This window comes from Labeo rohita, chromosome 10, assembly GCF_022985175.1.
Source record: "Labeo rohita strain BAU-BD-2019 chromosome 10, IGBB_LRoh.1.0, whole genome shotgun sequence".
Lineage (NCBI taxonomy): Eukaryota > Metazoa > Chordata > Actinopteri > Cypriniformes > Cyprinidae > Labeo > Labeo rohita.
This window is the reverse complement of record NC_066878.1, coordinates 10,229,712-10,252,506: the sequence shown is the minus strand read 5'-3', so window position 1 is coordinate 10,252,506 and position 22,795 is coordinate 10,229,712. Positions and strand designations below refer to the sequence as shown.

Below are 22,795 nucleotides of genomic sequence, written 5' to 3'. Positions count from 1 at the left end.
GAACCGTCAACTGATATTGTGATATATAAAGCTAAGTATTATTTGCATAACAAAAGTATACAGTGTTATATTTCTAACCAACAGACCCTTTCAAAAGAGCTTATATATAGAAGTCAAAAAAGGCCCCGAAACAGAGCCTTGAGGTACCCCACAGGGAATAATGAGTCAAAACCTACTATTTCTACTTTGAATAGCACTTTGGCAAACATTTTCTTGTTTTTTAAATGTGCTAAAGTAATAATTATGACATGACTTTTGGTTCAGCAACCTTTACCGAACCTCAAAACAAATTCAGTTCTACAGCAGAATATGTAGAATTAGTTCTAGTTCTTGTGTAGCTATATATAAGTATTAAAGCTAAGACTCAGAGATAGCATCTGTGATATTTTTAACATCACATTGCCTGGAGGACTTGCACCATCAAGCTAACAAAACGAAAAACGTGCATCTCACTACGAAGAGTGTAATCTTTTTCGAACCGGACCATTGTGCCTCAGGCAGCAAGTTTGTGTGATTTCACATTATTGTAATCCTCTGACCCTGCTGTATGTAAAAGCTACGGTGAAGCTTCACAGCCTGTGCATTTGCGCTGCACCGAGCTGGAATCACAGAAAAAGCTTTTGCTGAAAGCAAGAGCCTGCTTTTATCCACACAACCTCTCCTCTGTGCCAAACAAGCGGAAGAGGCTCAACAAAACCTGCACCCGCATGCCACAAGGCAAGAATGAAGACACTCAGGTCTCTGCTTAAAAGAAAGCTAATTTGGAAAGTAAAATAGACCAGCATGCAACAGCAGTCACTCCTTTCAGACTAAGATCAGATCTCTTCCAGGTCAGTGGAAGATATTGAGAGAGCCAATCTTTTCTCCCTGATGACCCGTGCTGAAGGGAAGTCTCTTTTGTGCTCTGACTGAAAGGATGTTAGTCGCAGACAGAAGAGAACAAGTTTGATTAAGTAGCATTAAAGGGATAGTTCACCTAAAATAAAATAAATTCTGTCATAACTTACACTGAAAACTTTTTAATACAATGAAAGTCAATGAAGCCCATGACTGTCAAGATTGGTGTTGCCAAGTCTGCAATTTTCCAGCGGAATTGGGCTACTTGTACACTGTTACCACGAGTTGTTATTCATGTCCGCAGGTTGAAGCGACCCAAATAATGTGATATTTAGCGCCTGCGATGCAAAATGTACCAGGGGAACCCAATAGTTTTGAGTCGCAGTTGGGTGGGTTTTGTTGTGAAAACCTGGCAACCCTGGTCAAGATCCACACTGACTAGAAAAAAACTTCTCAAGCCATACGAAAGCTTTTGGTGAGATCTTCTTTTGTGATCTCCAGACAAATTTAAGTCATACAGGTTTGGAATAACATGAGGTGAGAAACTGATAACAGAATTGTCACTTTTGGGTGAAGTGTCCTTTTAAAAACTGAGTGTCTCTTTTATTTCTTCAGTTCACATGATTACTTCCCATCAACCCCCCACCCTCTCTTTTCTATTTCTGCCATCTCTCTTTCTTCAACATTATTCTTGTCAATCGTCTCACTAAAGTCGTTAAGCGAATGAGTAAGTAATCTGTGGTTTGCCTGCAGCTGTGTGGCCCGTCTCAACAGGCTTGTGGTCTAAAGATCTTCAAAGATTAAAGTGATCTGAAATGTATCAGATCAAGGCCTTTGTTGTGACAGGTAAATTTAAATGGTCAATTTTAACCAGTTTTCCTCAATAAATAGTTGTTTGACTCAAAAATACTTGATCTAGGTGTTGACAGTCCATTCACAAATTCCTGAGATCACCTTACTAGAGTTTAAACACACACATGCACATGTTTTCCATATCCAAACTTGCACCACCACTTGGTTTTTCTTTAGGCTTTGCAGGATTTACTTCCTTATGGAAAGGGAGTTCTGAAACAGTGCATTTGTGCATGTGTCTTCCTGCCTTCGGGTTAAAAATGTTATTTTTCTGGTTCTACAGGATTTAGACAAGAGGAGATGCCTCTTGTAGCCATTATTAAAAAGCATGACATATGCAAACGTCAGCAAGACTCATTGACACAGACACACCCTTACTGTAGGCATGTGCCTATAAACAACTTGAAGTCTTGGAAAAACAAAAACATTTCTTAAAATAAAGTTCCTTTAATAGAAGTTAAAGGTAAAAGGTCAGATATTGTGACCTTATAGGACAGAAGCTAACATCATAAATGTTTTGGTATTCTTCTGAGACCTCAAAACTGCTCTCACACATTGAATTTGTAGAACAAGCCACAAATATATGTTTCTAATTCATTTTATTCTCCCATTACCCCCTCCTCATCACCTCCTGTGGGTCTACGCTTAAACAACCAGTCAAGTGCTAATATTGAAAGAGGAGGACACGCTGAATGAACGGAGGACACGCTGCATTAAGAAACAGACATTAGCAAGAGACGACGGGGAATATCTGTCAGGTCTCGCACATACGCATCCAACATGAGGATTACAATATCTCATACAATACAGAACGTTCCTGATGGGTTTACAGAGGCCACAATGTCACAGATAATCCATAATGCTTATGCATTTTGTTTGATCCATTCTGTCATTTGGTTTCTAGGTTATATGCATTCATGAGCTGTCTGTGAGAACAATGTCTGTGTGTGTTTGATCGCTGCTTGAAAAACGGTACGAAACTACTTTAGAGTATCCGTAGCAAGTTTAGAGATAAACACCTGGGGAAAAAAGTTCTAACATCTTTGGAAGAGATCAAACACAAGTGCTACAGAAACTAATCACGGCTGTGATTAATGTCTATACAATGTTTCTAAACAACAGATCTACTCAAAAGAGCTTATACGTGACCCTGGACCACAAAACCAGTCTTAAGTAGCACGGGCATATTTATAGCAACAGCCAAAAACACATTGTATGGGTCAAAATTATAAATTTTTCTTTAATGCCAAAAATCTTTAGGATTTTAAGTAAAGATCATGTTCCATGAAGATATTTTGTACATTTCCTACCATAAATATATCAAAACTTAATTTTAGATTAGTAATATGAATTGCTAATGTCATTTTAAAAACCTAAAAGAGATTTTCTCAATATTTCCAATATTTTTTTGCACCCACAGATTCCAGATATTCAAATATTGTCCTATCCTAACAAACCACACATAGCGGAAAGCTTATTTATTTATTTTATGTTTAACAAACTGATCCTATTACTGGTTTTGTGGTCCAGGCTTACACATATAAAAAACAAAAAAGGCCCTAAAACAGAGCCTTGAGGTACCCCATAGGTAAAAAAAAAATAGCTTTAACGTCTATTTCTATCTTGCTGAAAGTTTCACTGTTTGTCATTTTCCACTTCTGATCCATTTAATGCGTCCTTGCTGACTGAAAGTATTAATTCCTTTCAAAAACCAAACTTTTAAACAGTGCACCTTTTCATTCAGACACTTTTAAACCTCGCCTTGCTCTCTTTATCTTCTCATCTCTTTCATTAGCTTCGTTAATGTATACTTTAAACATGCTGTGGCAGTGCTGTGACCCATTTAAGCCGTATTTCCTACCCCCCACATGCATATAGCTTCTCTACCCCCCACGTTTCACCCTGATGCCCTCTGCTCCAGTGGGCCAGAAGAAGGAAGAAATGCCCTGAGGGTCGCATAGAAGCCATTCTGCTACTTAGTTCCACTTAACACACTTACAGCACAAAGCTAAACATCATGATTGCCTTTCTAAACCTTCATATACATGTGCAAACACACTGCTGTAGAAATGTAGTATCTTATTAGACCAAAATACTAACACACACTCATGCGTGAACACACACGTCCTGTTTCACTCGAACAATCAGCAACTGCTGCAAAATCTGCAATTGCCATTGAATCTCCTGTGTTTTATGTTACACTATATGCTTTTGACATTCTGTCTGTTACTTATTGACTCAAACTACTAGGCTAAATTGACTTAAACAACTAGGAAATCAATCTGACTGTGTGATAACCGTTTTAAAGGAAGAAGTGTGTTTATTGAGTCTAATCCGTAGATTAAACAACGTATGATGGGAGCAAGACAGAGACGCGCATGATAAAGTCCAGATATGAGCTCTTAAAGCAGACAGGTAGTCTGTGTCCAGCCTTATTCTGAGGGGGAAGTCAGTGATATGACGGTGTAGGAAGAGTCTAGCTCATTGTTTGCTGTGTTTGCTCCTAGACCGAAGTATGCAGGAGTCTTTGTTTGGTCCGTCCGAGTTCCTCCACAGCGCACTCTACGGTAATTCATTCATAAAGCCACTAGACCGCTGGGAGACCTCAGGCGACCAAGGAATCTAGCACCCTGTGTGCCATCTCTGTCTGACTGCGAACAGCTGAGACCCGCATCAGTGACCCCCCAAAACCAGACAGACCGGTGTAAATATTAGTGGTCCACCGCATCTAGGTCTTTCTATATCTTGCTTAAGCGTCTATATATATCATTTTCATCTTATTTACATTTCACTTTGCTGTTTCCCTTTGTATCTTTCCTTAGAATCTCAGCTAAGCTGCTTTTTTAGTCTTCTCATTACAATGAATCGCATTCCAGAGAACTGTAGACTACACACACACACACATACACACACTCCTACACAAAAACACACACTGAACTATCCTGGAGCGGCTCTGGTGGTTTACAGTTAAACTTTTAAATGAGGCACATTATTCATGAGGTAACTTAACAAGGCTGCAGAACATTTCAGACAGACTCTTACGCACAAAAAACTAAAGTATGCTGTCACTCGAGTTTTCTACTTACACAAATGTTAATACTGAAGATAATTTGTGACAGAGCAGCAAAAACAAAGAGCAAACTTGGAAGATTTACTCCGTGCAGTGAGAAAATTCACACGCACACACAAAGGCAGCATGTGAGACAGAAAATACACTGACGGATCCTCCTCTTTGGCTTCCAAACATTTCTGTTTGGATGTGGAGTTTTTACGACCACAGAGCCATTTGTTTTTGAGACTTCCCTACATACACACTTAAACACACAAGGCATATTGATTGTCCAACAAAGGCACACAGGACACTTTCAAAGCCTCTATGGCGAGTAAACCTTATTAAACAAGCAGTGTGGCATTTATCACTGTCAGCCGTCCACTTGAGCACAGTCCCAGGGGACCCAGAGAAAGTCCAACGGACAGACATAAATGTCCAATAGCAAAGACACCTCTGAAAAACAGTTAGTAGTGTGGCATACCTCAGAGGTAAATCCTAGGTCCGTTTTTGTTCCTCAGTAAAGTATCCAAACATCAGTGGATGGTTAGTTCATACAGGTAATGTCTCCTTCAAGTGTTGGATGTAATCCTGCACGTCTCTGTGTCTCTCTATGTCTATCAGAACTCCACAACACACTCACTCCAACCATGTGAGGATGAGTCTGTCCGCTGAGAGCGCAGAAAGGGGTGTGTGCGCGCGCTCTCTCGCTCTCTTTCTCATCCATTTGCACAACCCTCCCCGTTTCTCCATTTGCTTCTCCTCCCCCTCTCCTTCTCACCTCCCCCGTTCTCGCTCTTCCCCCTCTTTTTCTCTCTCATTTCACCTCCTCTGGATCAACAGTATCTGCCAGCACGCAGCCCGGGTCTTTGCCCCTAAGCTTTGAGACACCCCGTTTCCTTTTAAATTGCTTGCCTGTGAGCTCCTAAGATAACATACTTGTGTACACAAGACCCACACAGGCACATACATACATAATACTACAACATAATAGAAGTATATCATACATTAAATTATTTTACTGTAAAGTATAAAAAACCTTGAAACTATTTAAATGCAATTAATAAAAATTAAAAAAAGTTTCACTTTATATTATTACAAATACATTAAAATGTATTATATAATATAAAATAAAAAGTAAAATAAGTAAAATAAAAAACTAAAACAATTCACACATATTGTGGTCTGTGAGAAAAATCAAATAATAAAATCAAATAAAATAAAATGCATTGTGATGTTATTATTGTGATATATGAGTTAAATAATATAAAATAAAAAGTAAAAAAGGAAAATAAAAAGGAAAATACAGTTCACACATTATTTTGTGCATTGTGAAAAATAATAAAATAAAGTAAAATAAAATAAAATAAAATAAAATGAAATAAAAAATAAATAAAATACAATAAAATGCATTGTGATATTTTCTGAGTTAAATAATATAAAATAAAAAGTAAATAAGTAAAATAAAAAGTAAATTACAATTCACACACATTATGTTGTGGTATGTGAAAAATAATAAATAAAATAATAAATAAAATAAAATAAAGTAGAATAAAATAATAAAATAAAATAAAATAAAACGAATTGTGATATTATCTAAGTTAATTAATATTCAATAAAAAGTAATTAAGTAAAATAAAAAGTAAAATACAATTCACACACATTATGTTGTGGTATGTGAAAAATTAAATAAAATAAAATTAAATTAAATTAAATACAAAATAGTGGTATTATTTGAGTAAAATAATATAAAATATCAAGTAAATAAGTAAAATAAAAAGCAAAAAAAAAAAAAAAAAAAATCACATTATGTTGTGGTATGTGAAAAATACAATAAAAAACAAAACAAAATAAAATAAAAAGGCATATAAGTCAAACATTTTTTTTTCTAATACTGGTTCATTACAACATAATTAAATATAAAATATAAAACAAACTATACTTTCAGTAAAAACTGCATACAAAAGTTGTTTTGTGCGTGTGTGTAATGATGCTTGGGAAAATTATGTTTAAAAAATGCCAATAAAATATTCCCATGTCAAATATAATATGCAGCCCATGTTCTTGTCAGATTGATGAACAATGAACACTATGATTTACAAAACTTCTAAATAAACTTCTCCCTCAAAACCTCATTTTCATTTGTGTAAAATGAAAGCTGTCTAGTCCGTCCATGACACACATTACAGATCAGGCCTATAGAGAGAAACCTTCCTTGTTTTTCTGTGAATTTATGGTTGAAAACAGAGATGTTGTGCAATGTTGCGGGTCATATCCGCCTCTGGCTAGTATATCAGTGGGAGAGGGGGGCGTGGGAAACTCCACACTGATCCTAGTTGTGGGTTCTCCACACTGATCCTAGTTCAGGGATTTAACCCACGGCAAGCTGCTGGGAGCCGCCGCTGCACAAAGAACTAGTATTATTATTTCAGAGACCCCACTGTAAACGCTGGTCAATGAGTAACTAGTGCTTATAAACCTAGTGAATAGAAACCATAGGTGTATGCATGCATGTGCATTCCTTGAGTGTTTTCTCTACAGGTTGCCACAGAACCAACTTCTTCATGCTTTTGTGTCACAGTACGGAGAGAGTTTGTTTGAAGCTTTATAGATTTGCACAAGCAGATATACACAGTTCCACAGTCACAGGCTTAGAGACAAGTAAATAGTAACAAACACAGGCGTCAGTCTGGTTGTAATTCTGGTAAAAGTTTCTCTGGTCAGGCTTAAGATGAGGGTAGCTGTGTGGCTAAGATTCTCATGATTGGGAGGGACAGATTTAGAGCATTTCACACAGATCAGTGAGTATGACAAAACCTACGCCTGTAGTGACGTGCTGGATGAAGGGGAGGAGAAAGAGAGAAAGAAAGAAAATATTTAAAATCAACTACATTTTTAAATTTGACATAGGCTTTACACAGACTCAAAATCTCTTATTAGAATGAAAAACAAAGACCACATAATAGCGCGCTCTTAATTTTACAATAATGGTAAAGTAAATCTCTATGTCTGTGACCAATATTTACCAAGCTTTGATGACTGATCTTCCAAAACATAAAAAAATAGTTAATTTAGCTGCAAGCAGAGATTGCTGGGGTTCAAGTGCTTTAAGGCATTTAAAGACATTTCATATTATTTACCAATCCTGTAACCACCTAAATGAATGATTTAATTTTTTATTTTGAAAAATACAGGTCAGTTGCCATAGAAATATGATGTTTAAAGTTGATGACTGTTATAGCACCAGCTGTGGTCTGATTGGCCTAAAACTTGCATTTACAGGCCCTTTTTCTAAACAACCCCATTTTAGCTTCCCAAAAGGTAAATTTAAACTTTTTTTTTTTTGGATAATTATTGACCTAGAGATTGCAGAGATTTGTACTGCAGTGTTTTTTTTTTTTTAAATGAGCGAAAAAACTAGGACTAGTTCACAAAAATAGTTTTTTTTTTTTTTTGCAATCTTCTCAATCATTTAAACGATTTGATTGATAGAATGCAAAGTTGTTCAGAATGAGGAGGTCTATCATATGATAAGAATAGCACGTGCATGTTTGGAAAAACTATATACAAACATTTATGTTGTAAAATGCAATATCTCCCCCCGTTGGTCGATTTCTTACGAATTTCTCACAGACCTTTAGGGCCACGAACACCCACCAAGTTTTTTTCCAATCGACCTCTGTTAACCTTGTCTCAAAGGTGCTCAAAGTTCATCGGCCAATGGCGGCCATGTTTTTTGAGATACGCAAATGTCCTTGTAGACACTCGTGGCACTTTGGACTAAGACTGTGCATACGTTTTCATGTTAACAGGACAAACGGTTGTGTAGTTATAATCATTTTTATGTTTTTCCTGCTTATAACACCACCAAGAGGCCAAGCTCCATAGCTTTTTGCATGTGACCTTAGATTCAGCGCTTACATACGTGTTCTGAGTTTGGTGAAAATATCTCATTCTGTTTAAAAGTTATAGCCGTTTTAGTAAAAGCGGCCCTGCCACTTTCTAACATTTTGGCGTCCCTTTGCGATGGTGAGTTGAACGTTAAACTTTTTTTGATAATCATTGATATTTACTCTCTGGAGAATCTTTCTGCATTGGTTTGGTTCCGATTGGGCAAAAAGCCTGGGACCATTTTGCAAAAATATGTTTTTCAAAAAATCCAAAATACCCGAAAATTTCACCAAGGTGACGGACGAATCTGAGGCATGTGTTTTGAGAGCCAAGGATTCCAACGACATAAGACACTTGAGCCTGCGATGAGCGGTTTAGGAGTTATGAGCAATTTCATACTTTTGATCGCTGTAGCGCCCCCCTCAGGCCATTTGGGGTGAGCTTTGGTGGTGTTGTAGTCAGTGTGAGTACTACCATCCCTCCAAGCTTCAAGTCTCTACGACTTACAGTTTGGTCTGCCCGATCAGTTTTATGTGGATATTGCTGATCTTTAGCCATTCTAACAATTACGATAGTGTTTCAGTGCTATGTGCTTGAACCCCTAAAGAGTTAACTATTAAAAAGAATAGCTAAAGATAAGTTCACAAATAAGATGCATTGCTTAAATTGTTACCTTGAGTTATTATTTTGGAATACATATAAAATGCTTAAAAAAACAAACTTGATGCGATTCAGAATACTGATTACATTGTTAATGTAAAAATATAAAATCATTTTTTTTTTCTTTTTCTGATAGTGTAAGTAACGTTTATTTAACCAAGAAAATGTGACTGGGACTAAAAGACATAAAAAAAGAATAACAGTTTTATCGGAAGAACAGAAAAGATATGATTCATAGAAAATGTTAATTTTAAGCACGAGCTCATGACGGCAGTCATTTCTGATTAGTGAACAGATCATTCTTTTGAATTTGATCTTTTCATTTGAATTTTGAATCAGTTCACAAAACCGGTCTGAAACTGGTTTGTAAAATGTACTCATCTGGTTCCCGAATTGCTGACTCTATGATCGGAAGTGACTGTAGATCTAAGCCTGTTCCTCGCATTAATCTTTGTATGGCTTTAATTGTACTTTATGTTGTTTTTAAAACTTGAACTCTCCAGTCCCCATTTATTGAAAATGCACAACAAAGAGTAACTATGATAACGGCCATTACAATATACATAAGTTTTAAGAGATTTTAAAGGAACATGCATCACTGCGATCCACACCTGATAGTGTGGATTCTCCTAATAACTGCTCCAGTACTTCAGTGACCGTGAGAGCCGAACATGTCTGTGCAAGGAGAAGGGCGGGGAGAATTAGATGATGTCCCGAACTGCTTTCATCACTGACTAAACTTCCCCTCAGAACAAAGCCGACACACCTTCGCTCCTCTGGGTGTTGGTGACATTCACACAACAAAGAGGCTCTAAGGAATCACGATGACGTTTGTGTCTGACACATAAAAACTGAATAGAATTTAAGTTTTGTGATGATTTACCCAAAAGCATAAGTTCTTCCCTAAACACAAGTGAATTCTGCTTAATCCATTGGCTGAATATCACTCACTGCTGACTGGCCGACTGCCACACTACAATGATTTAATTAAAGAAGCAATGAGCGTGTTTAGGCAAGCACACAGAATAACGAGTCAAGGTGTGAGATGCTCCACCTGTATGCTGTTCTCCAGTGTCTCGCACATTGTCAGTCAGATCACACGTCTATTATTCTCCGTCCCTCTCGCAAACACTCACATTCTCAAATACACATATGTACCTGTTATCATAACTTCAGTACAAAGTTATTCCTGAACTAGAAACAACATGATATACTTTATGATATAATACTGGATATGCTAACATGCTGTTTATGTTTCTCAAGACCAAATCATCATATTAGAATGATTTCTGAAGACCCCAAAATCTTGTTTTTGTTCATATCACATTAAATATGGTTTGCACTCTGACTGTGCTCTATATATTGGCAACATGAGACTGACGGCTGATAACGAATCTTATTGTGTTTTCACAGACGGGTACGCTCGCTGAAGCTTCCCGTCAGATGGTTTTAATCAGAATTCACAACTGGAAAGAAAAGAAGCTACTACAAGAAGCACATCACACAAACAAAGACCAGGTAAAACTGCCATTCTCTGATCTTCACTGACTTAAACTCTGATAAAAGGTGCGGGCGCCTGAAGGGGATAGAAAACTACATTAAGAATCAGTTTAAGATGACGGGGGGAGATTGAGAGAGTAAAAGAGAAAAATGGTAAAAGGAAAGAGGGAATGATAGAAGAACACCCCCACCTCTCTGTCCCCTTTTCCCTTTCACTGACTTAATGCTTCTGATTGGCATGGACTATTCATTTGTTCATTTCGGACATTAAAAACTGTCTTTACATTGTAAATGTTTTATTTTTTTAAAGGTCTTATTGTTTATTTATCATTGTTTCTTTATTAATTATCATTGTTTTTATATATATATATATATATACACACACACACACACACACACACACAAAATAAAATATAAAATATATATTACATTTAAAATAGAAATGTTATATACACTAAATGTTAAATATTACATATGTATGTATTTGTGCATGTATAGACAGACAGATAGACAGATAGATAGATAGATAGATAGACAGACAGACAGATAGATAGATGCTAGATAAACAGATAGACAGATAGATAGATAGATAGATAGATAGATAGATAGATAGATAGATAGATAGATAGATAGATAGATAAAATCATAAAATACATTAAAAAAGAAACATTATGTACAATAAATGTTAAATATTACATATGTATTTGTGCATGTAGACAGATAGATAGATTGACAGATGATAAATAGATACGAATATAAAAATATGTATATAAATAAAAAACATTTTAATTATGTATCATATGTTATTCATTATTAATATATATTTATATTATATATATATATTATATTTATATTATTATATATTATATAAATATATTTTAATTCTTTTAAAATGTTTTTCTCCTATTATTTTTTCTTATTATATCTTATTAATTATTATATCCATTTTTGTTTTATATTTTTATTAATAATATTCATATTTAATTTTAACTTAAATTATACATTATAATGTTTCTTTTTTTTTTAAGACCATAAAATGTAAAAGCACTTCCATAATTTAAATTTGGTCACCAAGTGTCTTTCACTGTGTTTCAGAAACTCCGTCCACATTACACAACCAAAAACGCATGTCACATGACCATTCATAATGTTTACACGGTCATCAAGGATACACAGAGCGAATGTGGGAAGCCACACCATCGTTTTCAATAGTCTCTGTTTTGGTCCGTTTACACTGAAACACAACCCCAGAGTTTTCAAACTAAAACGAGGTCTGCAGTGTTTTCAAAACTGCAAGTCATGTAAAAACATCTGCCTGTGAGATTTGTGTTCATATCTAGATCTTATTCTATATCTAGTTCCTCTTTCACCTAGCCTAGGCCTATCTTTCCCATAAGCCACACACCTGCTGACATTATCTGCTGTCTAATCTCTAACCGACTCCGTAGTGTGAAAGTAAGGTCTAAAATATAGAACATATATATTTTATCAAGCACCTTAGCGTGAGACAACTCATTCCTAATCTACACACATACACAAACACATGCTGAAACAGCACAGAAAGGCTGCCGGTGAGACCAATGACTACACAGTATCTGGCTACGTGTCTCAATTAAACTGCCCGTGGACCCTCCGAACCTGTCGGTGTCCTTTTTACAGCACAGACCACACACAAGACTAGCTCACGCCATCATTTGTGCGATAATCTCTGTCCCACTGCTCTGCCTACAGCAAGGTTGGCACGGTCAGCCTGCAGCTACAGAGGCCACCTGGATAAACAAATGAATAAATCACCTCAAGAACACCTGTGATCACAGCCACAGAGCAGCTACAGGGAGACTGAATCACAGCATGAATGCTAAAAACAGAAACAACTTATTAAAGGGGTTTATCTTCACGGAAAACATGACAGGAAGATGTGCCGTTTGGCATTTCCTTCTCTTTTTTGGGTATGACGCTGTTATATTACATAATATAGGCCTGTAAGTATCTGATTTTCAGTGACCTGAAATCAGTGTTTGGTTCCTTGTAAAGATGAGACAAATATACAAAAGCAAATGGATGTTTCTTTCTCTGATAAAAAGACAGAGTGTGACGTCCCAGGATGTGACTTATCAACTGATAAAAATGATCTGTGCAAACAAAGCGTAGCAGACGTGTGTGTTATGGGGCACTCAGAACATTAAGGAAAAATAATCTATGATATAAGAACACACAGAGAGAAGAATAAAGACTAGTTATCTTGTCTGTAACAATTTTTTTGTACAAACAAACCCTCTGTTATGTAAATACACTGACATTTTGTTAGGTTTAAAATCCAAACAGAATCATTTTATGTGGTTCTATGAGTGTCAAACACCACACTTCAGATGCTTTTTAAAGAGATTTGAAGGTTTTTCTCATACTATCGAGTGCAATTTAATATACAATACCATTCAAATGTTTGAGGTCGATAAGATTTTTAAAAATGTTATTAAATTAAGTCAGTTTATATTACATTTATTTAATTAAAAACACAGTCAAAACTGTGCTATTGTTAAATATTATTACAATGCAAAATAACTGTTTTCTATTTGTATATATTTTAAAATGTAATTTATTCCTGTGATGCAAAGCTGCATTTTCAGCATAATTTCTCCAGTTTTCAGTCTCACATGATCCTTCTGAAATCATTCTAATATGTATTTTTTCTGCTCATGAAATATTTATCAGTGTTGAAAAAATAATAGCATTCTAAGTTCTTAAAACAAATTAAAATAAAATAAAACAAAACAAAACAAAACAAAACAAAAAACAAAACAAAATTAAATTAAATTAAATTAAATTAAATTAAATTAAATTAAATTAAATTAAATTAAATTAAATTAAATTAAAAGCATTTAAGCCTTTAGATCAAAACATAAATTCAAGGTTGAAATTCTGTTTAAATCTGGCAACAGCAAAGAAAAGACAGCAACTACGAAAAGAAAGAAAATTACATTAATTATTACATTTCTAATATGATGTTTCAAGGAGTAGTTCACTTCCAGAACAAAAATTTACAGATAATGTACTCACCCCCATCTCATTTTCTGCTCCAACTTTAAAATAATCGCTGTTTTACCTTTTTTGTAAAGGGCATTTGACCTTTGACCTTTTCATGTTCACTCTGTAAACACTGGGTCTGTACTTCTGCAGTGATGTAAGACGGATTTGAAGTTGGAGGAGAAAATAAGACAGGAGTTTTTTGACATACCCTAACTGTATTGACCCGGACTGCACAGAACACGCTTGTGCATCACAGAGCTAGACAGCTTTGAGGTTAAAAAGCATAAACATTTTATATATTTTTATTTAGAAAATGACAGATCGTTTCGATAGTTAAGACCCTTTTTCCTCGTTTAGAGCCCTTTGAAGCTGCATTTAAACTGCATTTTGTAAGTTCAAACTCGCGGGCCCCATTGAAGTCCACTATATGGAGAGAAATAATCCTAAAATGTTTTCCTCAAAAAACATCATTTCTTTACGACTGAAGAAAGAAAGACATAAACATCTTGGATGACAACGGGGTGAGTACATATTCTGTACATTTTTTGTTCTGAAAGTGAACTATTCCTTTAAGGGTTGTAGCTGAAAATGCAAGAATAATATTCATGAACAAACTGTACATTCCCTCACATTACCACATAATAGATGCAACCTTAAGCAGAGTGATTTCTCATGAATTACACAAGCTCCAGTTAAGCCCAGTAAAGCTGATGGGCATCTTCTAACCAGACATTTTAATGCAAGAACACTGCTACATTATTACATCTGACAGTAAGCTGAAAATGTGGGCCAAGTCTATTGAGGGCAGGAAACCACTGGTTTCATGGGTCTTCCTTCTTTGGGAGATGTATTATGAATGGGATGAGTGTGACAAGCAACAAAGGGATGTGTGGAATGTGTGTTTAGACGTGCAGGAAGAAAAACAGAAAGACTGTGGAGGATGAAAAATGAAATTCAGGGAGAGGAGAGACAGAGAGGTGGATAATGGAGAAGAAGGGCAGGGAGGGCAGGCGGAGAGAAAAAGAGACAAAAAAAGGAGAGAGAGGTGCGGAGGTGACCCGGGACGCGCTCATTAGGCTGGATGCCCAGACAGAGTGTCCAAGTGCTGAGATTCTCTCCAATTTACATCAAAGCCCCTGGGACACAAGTCCAGGCACCAAATCGAGTCAAACGTTCAAGTGATGCAGAAAAAGAGAGGTCTGGCCAACTGGGGTTGAGAAGAAATTAATTTCGAAAACACACACGCCGAGATGGGCTTGTGGGACTTGACCAAACAACATCACGGAGCAATTTCTGTTCTAAAATTGAAATATGCAAATCTAATCAAAACCAATATGAGGGGAAGGAACAGGGCTGGGCTGACTTTGATTGAGGTCTTCAGTGTGACGTCTGTTAATCTGTGGGAAGTGTTGTGTATATACGCTCACTGTCTGCTTGATGTAAGAGTCTTGTAATTTCCACGCTGACGGCTTACTGCCTGACGGATGGATTATGGAATTTTATATCGAATACTCTGTAATTATAGGGTTCTGTACACTGTAAGAAAAAAAATGTCCTGGAAGAAAATTAACAGTACTTTTCCGTTACGTTTACGGACATTTCCTTCAGCCCTAAAATACGACACAATGCAAGCCTTGGTAAGCATAAAAGACTTCTTTGTAAAAATCTTTGACTCCAAACTTTTGAACAGTAAACTATAAAATAAACTGTGGTCTTATATTCCTACATACACATTTATAAATGAACACCAACATAAGATTTGATAAATCAGACCGACCAGGGATTAAAGCTGATTTCAGTTAATACATAAATTAGGGCTGGATTCGATTTGATTCCTTTCGATTTGATTTGATTTCCAATTCGATTCAGTTCAATTCAAAATGGATTATTTTGGATATATACCAAGTACAGTACATTCCAAATTTTCTCAAGGAAACAAAAATCTCTCAAGTAATGCTGTAAATATAAAAGAGAGTCAGTTGGTACTACATTAATATTGAAGGTTAAAATTTTGATTTATATACAAATGCTTAAATTACACTCATGAAGTTGAATTTCACACAAATTAAGTTTTTATAATAAAGTTACAAAAACGTAATTGTATTATTACTCCAATATGTTATACGGTGCATAGATTTAGCAAAATTCTCTCTAGAGTTCATTTTTCTATCTGACTAATGAGTTTATGGTCACCGAATATGTTTTTTCTGAGGTAAATGTGACTTTATGTGACATTTGTTTACATTTGTTCAATGATTTTTTTTTATTACCCAGGATAGCATACACAACCAACACTGCTTCAAATATTTTGATTTTTAGTTAGTCACAGAATATTTCTCAATTCTGTAACTAGAATATCTGTAACTGAAAATGTGAGTGAAATATGATAGAAGCGATAAAGGGCTGAGCTCAGATTTAATAATAGTCACGTATCTACCTTCAGCACAATATACAGTTGAAACCAGACGTTTACATACACCTTGCATTTTTGTGTATTTGAACCCTTTCCAACAATGACTGTATGATTTTGAGATCCATCTTTTCACACTGAGGACAACTGAGGGACTCATATGCAACTATTAAAGAAGGTTCAAACACTCACTGATGCTCCAGAAGGAAACACGATGCATTAAGAGCCAGGGGGTGAACACTTTTTGAATTCGAAGATCAGGGTAAACTAAACTTATTTTGTCTTCTGGGAAACATGTAAGTATCTTCTGTAGCTTCTGAGGGGCAGTACTAAATGAAAAATATGATATTTAGGCAAAATAAGAAAAATGTACACATCTCCATCCTGTTTAAAAGTTTTCACCCCCTGCTCTTAATGCATCGTTTTTCCTTCTGAAGCATCAGTGAGTGTTTAAATCTTCTGTAATAGTTGCATATGAGTCCCTCAGTTGTCCTTAGTGTGAAGAGATTGATCAATACACAAAAATACTGAAAAACCAAAGATTTTGTGGGATCTGAAGGATTTTTCTGAAGAACAGCAGGCAGTTTTCAGGACAAACAAGGGACTCATGAACAACTATCACTAATCAAAAAACAACAACAACAACAAGAACACCTGTGTAAACTTTTAAATCAGGTAATTTTTATAAATTCAACTATTATTTTCTCTTGTTGACTATATGTCTTATGTGAAAAATCTCATTCAGGTCAGTACTAAATAAAAAATAACATGCATTTTGTATGATCCCTCTTACTTTCAAACAGAGGATACTATGTATTACTGTGAAGAGTAACAGCTGAATCAGGTGATAAATTATTTAATTTACCAGGATAATCAGTAAATCTGGAACTGCTGGTGTTATAAATGTGATATGGACAGTGCATAACAATGCCGTAATGTCAAATGACTTCCTAGCTGTCTAAAAGATACGTTTCTATTGATTCTACTGTTCTTAAATTAAATAAAATGCTTCTATTATAATTACTTATGTAATTACTTACTTTATAATATGAAATATTTTTAACGTCTGTGTATATTTTTAAGCTATTTTCTCCCCAAAATTATAGCTAGCACCAAGATAAGCATACTAAATAAACTTTTGGACCCACAACCCCTTGTTGCTTTTGTAGATTTATCTGATATGCCTTTGAAATCAGCCTGGTGGTAAAACAGAGGACTTGTAACTTAAGTAGAATCTATCCGAGAGTTGAGCCTGCAAATACTGTACGTTTATCCAAGCATCTTACTCGTCGGCTTTCATCATTGTTACTGGAACACAGCACAATAGCTCTGCTCTAGTTTCATGCCCGTACAACACAAAACACAAATACAAGAGCTCAGAGATATAGAGCATGCAAATCAAAAGTGATGCAGCAGTGCTAGAGCAGTCCGCCCCTGGCGTCTCTCTCACTTCCCTTTTCTCTGCTGTCCTCACTCTTTCCATTTTTTATTCCATACTGTGAATCTCTTATTTCCAGGTCAGGCAGAAAGGATGTGATCTGTCACTAATTCCTCTCATAGCTCTGCTCGTCTCTGTACAATAGCTAACTGGATATGAAATGTGTGTTAAAGTCTCACTCAAGCACACAGTAACACACACACACACACACATTGTGGAAACAAAGAGGATGTTAATTTGAATTTAAGGAAGCAGAATTAAAATTACCTTTAAACATCATACATATAACATTTGCATTATATATTTGCAATTACAATACATTGCAATACATTATATATATATATATATATATTAGGGGTGTAACGATACATGTATTCATACAGAACCGTCATGGTACGGGCATCTCGGTTAGGTGCATGAGGCCTTACAACGAATACAGGCAATTCACCGGCAGAAGAACAGTGAATGCCTGGAGTTGCGCACTTGAAAACAAAGACCACTAGACAGTGAACATGTGCTGATTCTGAACGGGTCTCTCAATGACAAAGAAGTATAACGTTACTGAGGCTTGCGCACTCAGCTGTCTGCGAAATCTTGTATCCTACCTCTCTTATTCGGCACAAATCCAAATATTCCATAATATTTCCATATTTGCGATGCATCCAAATGCTAACCTATTATTTTGTATGTAAATTACAGACTTTGTACTTCAGTCGCATTCTAACAGTGACACAGTGAGGCGGGCGCACTGATGTTTGGTTCACTGTGTTTTATTTTAATAAAGTACCAACTGCGTTGTCAAGTTAGCAATGCTAAAAGCCTGGAACTGATATGTTTTGTGTTTGTGTGCACCGGTGCAATTACTTCAACTTTCCTCATACCAGCAAAATCAACTTAAACAAAAAAACAAATAGAATGTCACTTTCTGCCATCTGAGTTTCCTTTCTGTCACAAAACTGAACTGAAACTCAGCAAATATAGGCTATGTTACGTGTCGCACTGTTTTTTCCTAACTAAATTAAATATATTTCAGGTATTTATTTCTTGTATGTATATATGTACTGCAGAATTTATAGCCTATATATGACATTCATTTTATATAATATTTAGTATTTTCACATGTAGGTGGAAAATTTTTTAATGTGTACTACTGTCTGTTTAAAATAAATGAAAAGAAACCTAGCATAGTAGATTTGTTTTTTTTCTGTTGTATCGAAATCGCATCGAACCGTGACCCTCGAACCGAGGTACGTACCGAACCGTGACTGTACCGTTACACCCCTAATATATATTTATATATATATATATCAGAGGTTGCGTTAACCGAAAATTGTCCGTCATTGATGGAATTTTTTATCAGTGACGGAAAAATCTGAAGGCTGTCCATCATTTTGACAGATTATGCTGAGGGAGATCTAATTGTAAAACTGTAGCTGTAATTCCCACCCCTGTCCAGTTGGCGGTGATTGCGCTCCAGTCTGGCAGCAGAGCGCTGGATCCAGAACAAAAACTAACCTGTCAGGAATGTTTTCCTATGCGTTTGATTACACACAGGCGAGTACACAGAAGCTACAACGATCTATCACGCCACATTAAAGAGTGCCAAAACGGTATGTACTTCCTGAATTTCCTAATGAAATAGACAGAATTTGAAATTTGAGACTTTGTTTTATAAAAGTAACACAAAGCCTAGCTATTGCTATTTATTGGAAGGAAGACACACTATGTACTGTTGATTCATAAACTGAAAACAGCATACAGCAAAAGATAGACTGTGATTTAAGAATCAATATCGGTTCATTAAAATGAGAATCTATTAAAATCGAGAAATCTATTTTTTTTTGTATGTTTGTTTACCCAGCCCTATCGTATTTTGTTGTTTTTAAACACTCCGCTGTCTTCCTGTAGGTTCATGATTACATTTTTAACATAATACATTTAATTTTAATACATTTTTGTATATTTACATTAATAATAAATACTAAATTAATAATAAATATGCATTAGTCAAAATTAATTGTGTTAATTATTTTATTTATTTATTTATTTTTAATTTAAAGAGAAATTCCGAGTTTTTCACAACACTTTTACACATTAAATATGATTAAATTTGTTAAATACTGTATGTCAGAGCTGAGTTTTGAATATTGTTTGTAATAACAAACACAGATAAACACTCTCACAGGCACACAAACCCATATAATACAAGGCGGCTGAAATCCCATCAAAACTACTTAGAGTTGAAGAGATGCTTAAGCATCATTTTGATGAGGACAGCAGAAAAGGGGCATGAGGAGGGAGAGATGGAGAGAAACGGGGGATTAAAACATCAGAAGGTAAAAATTCCTCCCAGACTGATGTCCTGTCCCAAAGGAAGGAAAAAAAGAATAATCCCTCCCTTAAATGGACAGCCTGCACTTTTACCACCCACAGAGTTCTCCAGTGCTACACACACACACACACAGTAGCTGAGTAAGCAAATGTATGAACTCTTCCTAGTTTGTTTGTCCTAAAGATACCTAAAGGTGCTGATCTAAGCCTAGACTTCAATAAATAAAGCCAGAATGACAGTTTTTATAGACTAACCACAGCATTATTTTTGAGGTCTGAGTTTACCAACACGTGTTTATTTTTATATCATGTTGAAAACTTTTCTTTGAAGGCCTACACAAGATCATTTTTAAGTTAATTTATTTTATGTTTTTTTTTATGTTGTTTGTTGGTATTTTTATATTTCATTTTATATTATTTTAGTTTTTTTTTTTCTGTTGTTTTATTTCATTGCGTTTTATATTTTATTATTATTTTATTTCAGAATTTCATAATAATTAAATAAGTTTCATTATTAGCATAATAATTATTATTACTAAATGAATAAACACATGTAACTGTAATTCTGTATCAAAACATAATATTGAACTTGTAAAGACATTTTAAGGCTCTTTACAGTGTTATTTTGTTCTTTTATTTTATTTTATTATTTTTTTTGGTATATTTAATTTTTTATTTTGTTACATATTTTAATTTAATTTCATTTTATATTTCATTTCACTTTTATTTTGCTATTTTATTTGGTATTTTTGTTATTTTAATTTGTTTTATTTGTTGCTTTTTATTTAGTTCTTTCATTTTTTTATTTTATTGTATATTTTATTTTTAACTTTTTATTTTATATTTTATTTTATTTCTATACATAGTTTAATTTTTTAAATTTTATATTACATTTTGTTTCATATTTATTTTGCTATTTTATATGCTTTTTGTTACTTTATATTGTTTTATTTGTTATGTATTAGTTATTTTATTCTTTCATGTTGTTTTATTTCAGATTTTATTGTATATTTTATTTTATACTTAATTTCTGTTTTTTCATAACATTTTAATTTCATTTCATTTTTATGTTGCTATTTTAATGTATATTTAATTTTTTTACTTTTATTTTATTTAATGTAGTTTTATTATTTTTTTGCTCTTTCACGATATTTAATTTTATTTTATTGTACATTTTATTTTATACTTCATTTTATTTTATTTCTATACATATATTTTAATTTTATATATTTCGTTTCATTTTTATTTAGCTTTTTTATACACTGTTTTGTTATTTTGTTTTGTTTTGTTATTTTGTTCCTTCGTGTCTTTCATTGTATATTTTATTTTACCTTCATTTCATTTTATATTTTATTTTATATTATTACGTAAGTTTATTTAATTTACTATTTCATTTCATTTTTATTTCGCTATATTATATGCTATTTTTATTTTGTTATTTTGTTCTTTCATGGTGTTTAATTTTATATTTTATTGTATATTTTATTTCATTTTAATTTTGCCATTTTATATGTTATTTTTATTTTTATGTTGTTTTATTTATTTTTTATTTTGTTCTTTCATGTTGTTTTATTATATATTATATTGTATATTTTGTTTTACACTTCATTTTATTTTATTTGATTACATATTTGAATTTTATTTCATTTTTATTTTGCTATTTTTGTTATATGTGATTTTATGTTTTATTTTACACTTTATAGTTTTTTATTTCATTTGATTTCATATTCCATTTCATGTTGCATTTATATTATTTCATTTCACTTTATTTGATCAGGGAAATGAACTAGGCCAGACTCGACAATCATCTATCCCACCGCTCTGATGATTTCAGGGTTTTACTAGCCTTGTGGGAACATTTGTTCTTTACAAAGATAGCAAACCCTGACCACCACACACAGAGAGCTATAAAAGAAGTAACTCCTCTACTTACACAGCAGACACTGCTGAAAGGTCAGCTAAGGCCACTTCAAGAGACATGAATATCTTTGAATAACTAGTGATACAGCTGGCACAAAACCTGAGAAATAACCTCTGCCCCTAGAGATCTGACTCAAATAATACTGGAGAATAATTCAAAATCAGTCTAAAGATCACACATCTCATGCACAAAAAATCCAGACAGACAATCTGCAAGGGCAAATGAGGACAAAACCAAACAAGAGGTCTAGCAGCTGTATTATGCAGTTAAAGAGAGCTGCGTTTGCATGCTTCATTAGGATGCTGAGAGTTATCAGAGATGCAGCGATACACACACACACACACACACGGCTTTGTCCAATCACCCCTGCACTCTCGAAAATCCCACCCACTCTCCCGTTTGCCTCCAGGTGTTCATTTCGTTCTCAGTACGCCCCCCATTCCAATTAATGACTCTAATTGCATCCCCTGTCTAACGAGCTCAGAGAAAGAGAAGAACTGTTTTATTGGCTCTGAAATAACCTTAACCTAGAATCAGAGGTCAGGAATGAATACCGCCTCTGGTACGACGCTTCACAACACAAACCTGATAATAAAAACACGCAACCCTAAAGCAACTGCACTTAGTAAATGTCAGTGATTGCTTACACAGGTTAAATGATACTGACACAGAAAACATTTGGGTTTAAAAAACGTTATTGAGAACATGCACAGATCTAGAGCTGGGTAGTTACTGATTACATGTAATCTAGATTACGTAATCAGAGTCCAAAAATTAAGTATTTATAAATAGATTAAATTACATCTACTCGGAATCAGACTACAGTTACTTTTTTATTGATTACATGATTACATATTTACACAATGGCAATAAACTAGC

The 22,795-nt window shown here is 34.5% G+C and overlaps 1 protein-coding gene across 3 annotated transcripts in view; it reads right to left on the bottom strand.

The window, feature by feature from the left end:
• tiam1a (TIAM Rac1 associated GEF 1a) overlaps window positions 1–22,795 on the bottom strand; it is an 88,009-nt gene that overhangs the window by 61,531 nt on the left and 3,683 nt on the right. Inside the window, exon 1 of one of the 3 annotated variants that reach the window (XM_051121856.1) lies at window positions 5,223–5,413. The exons of the other annotated variants lie outside the window; for them this stretch is intronic. The gene's annotated coding sequence lies outside the window, so the exon portion shown is untranslated. Of the gene's footprint in view, window positions 1–5,222; window positions 5,414–22,795 lie in introns of those variants that run through there. 3 annotated transcript variants of the gene reach the window in all.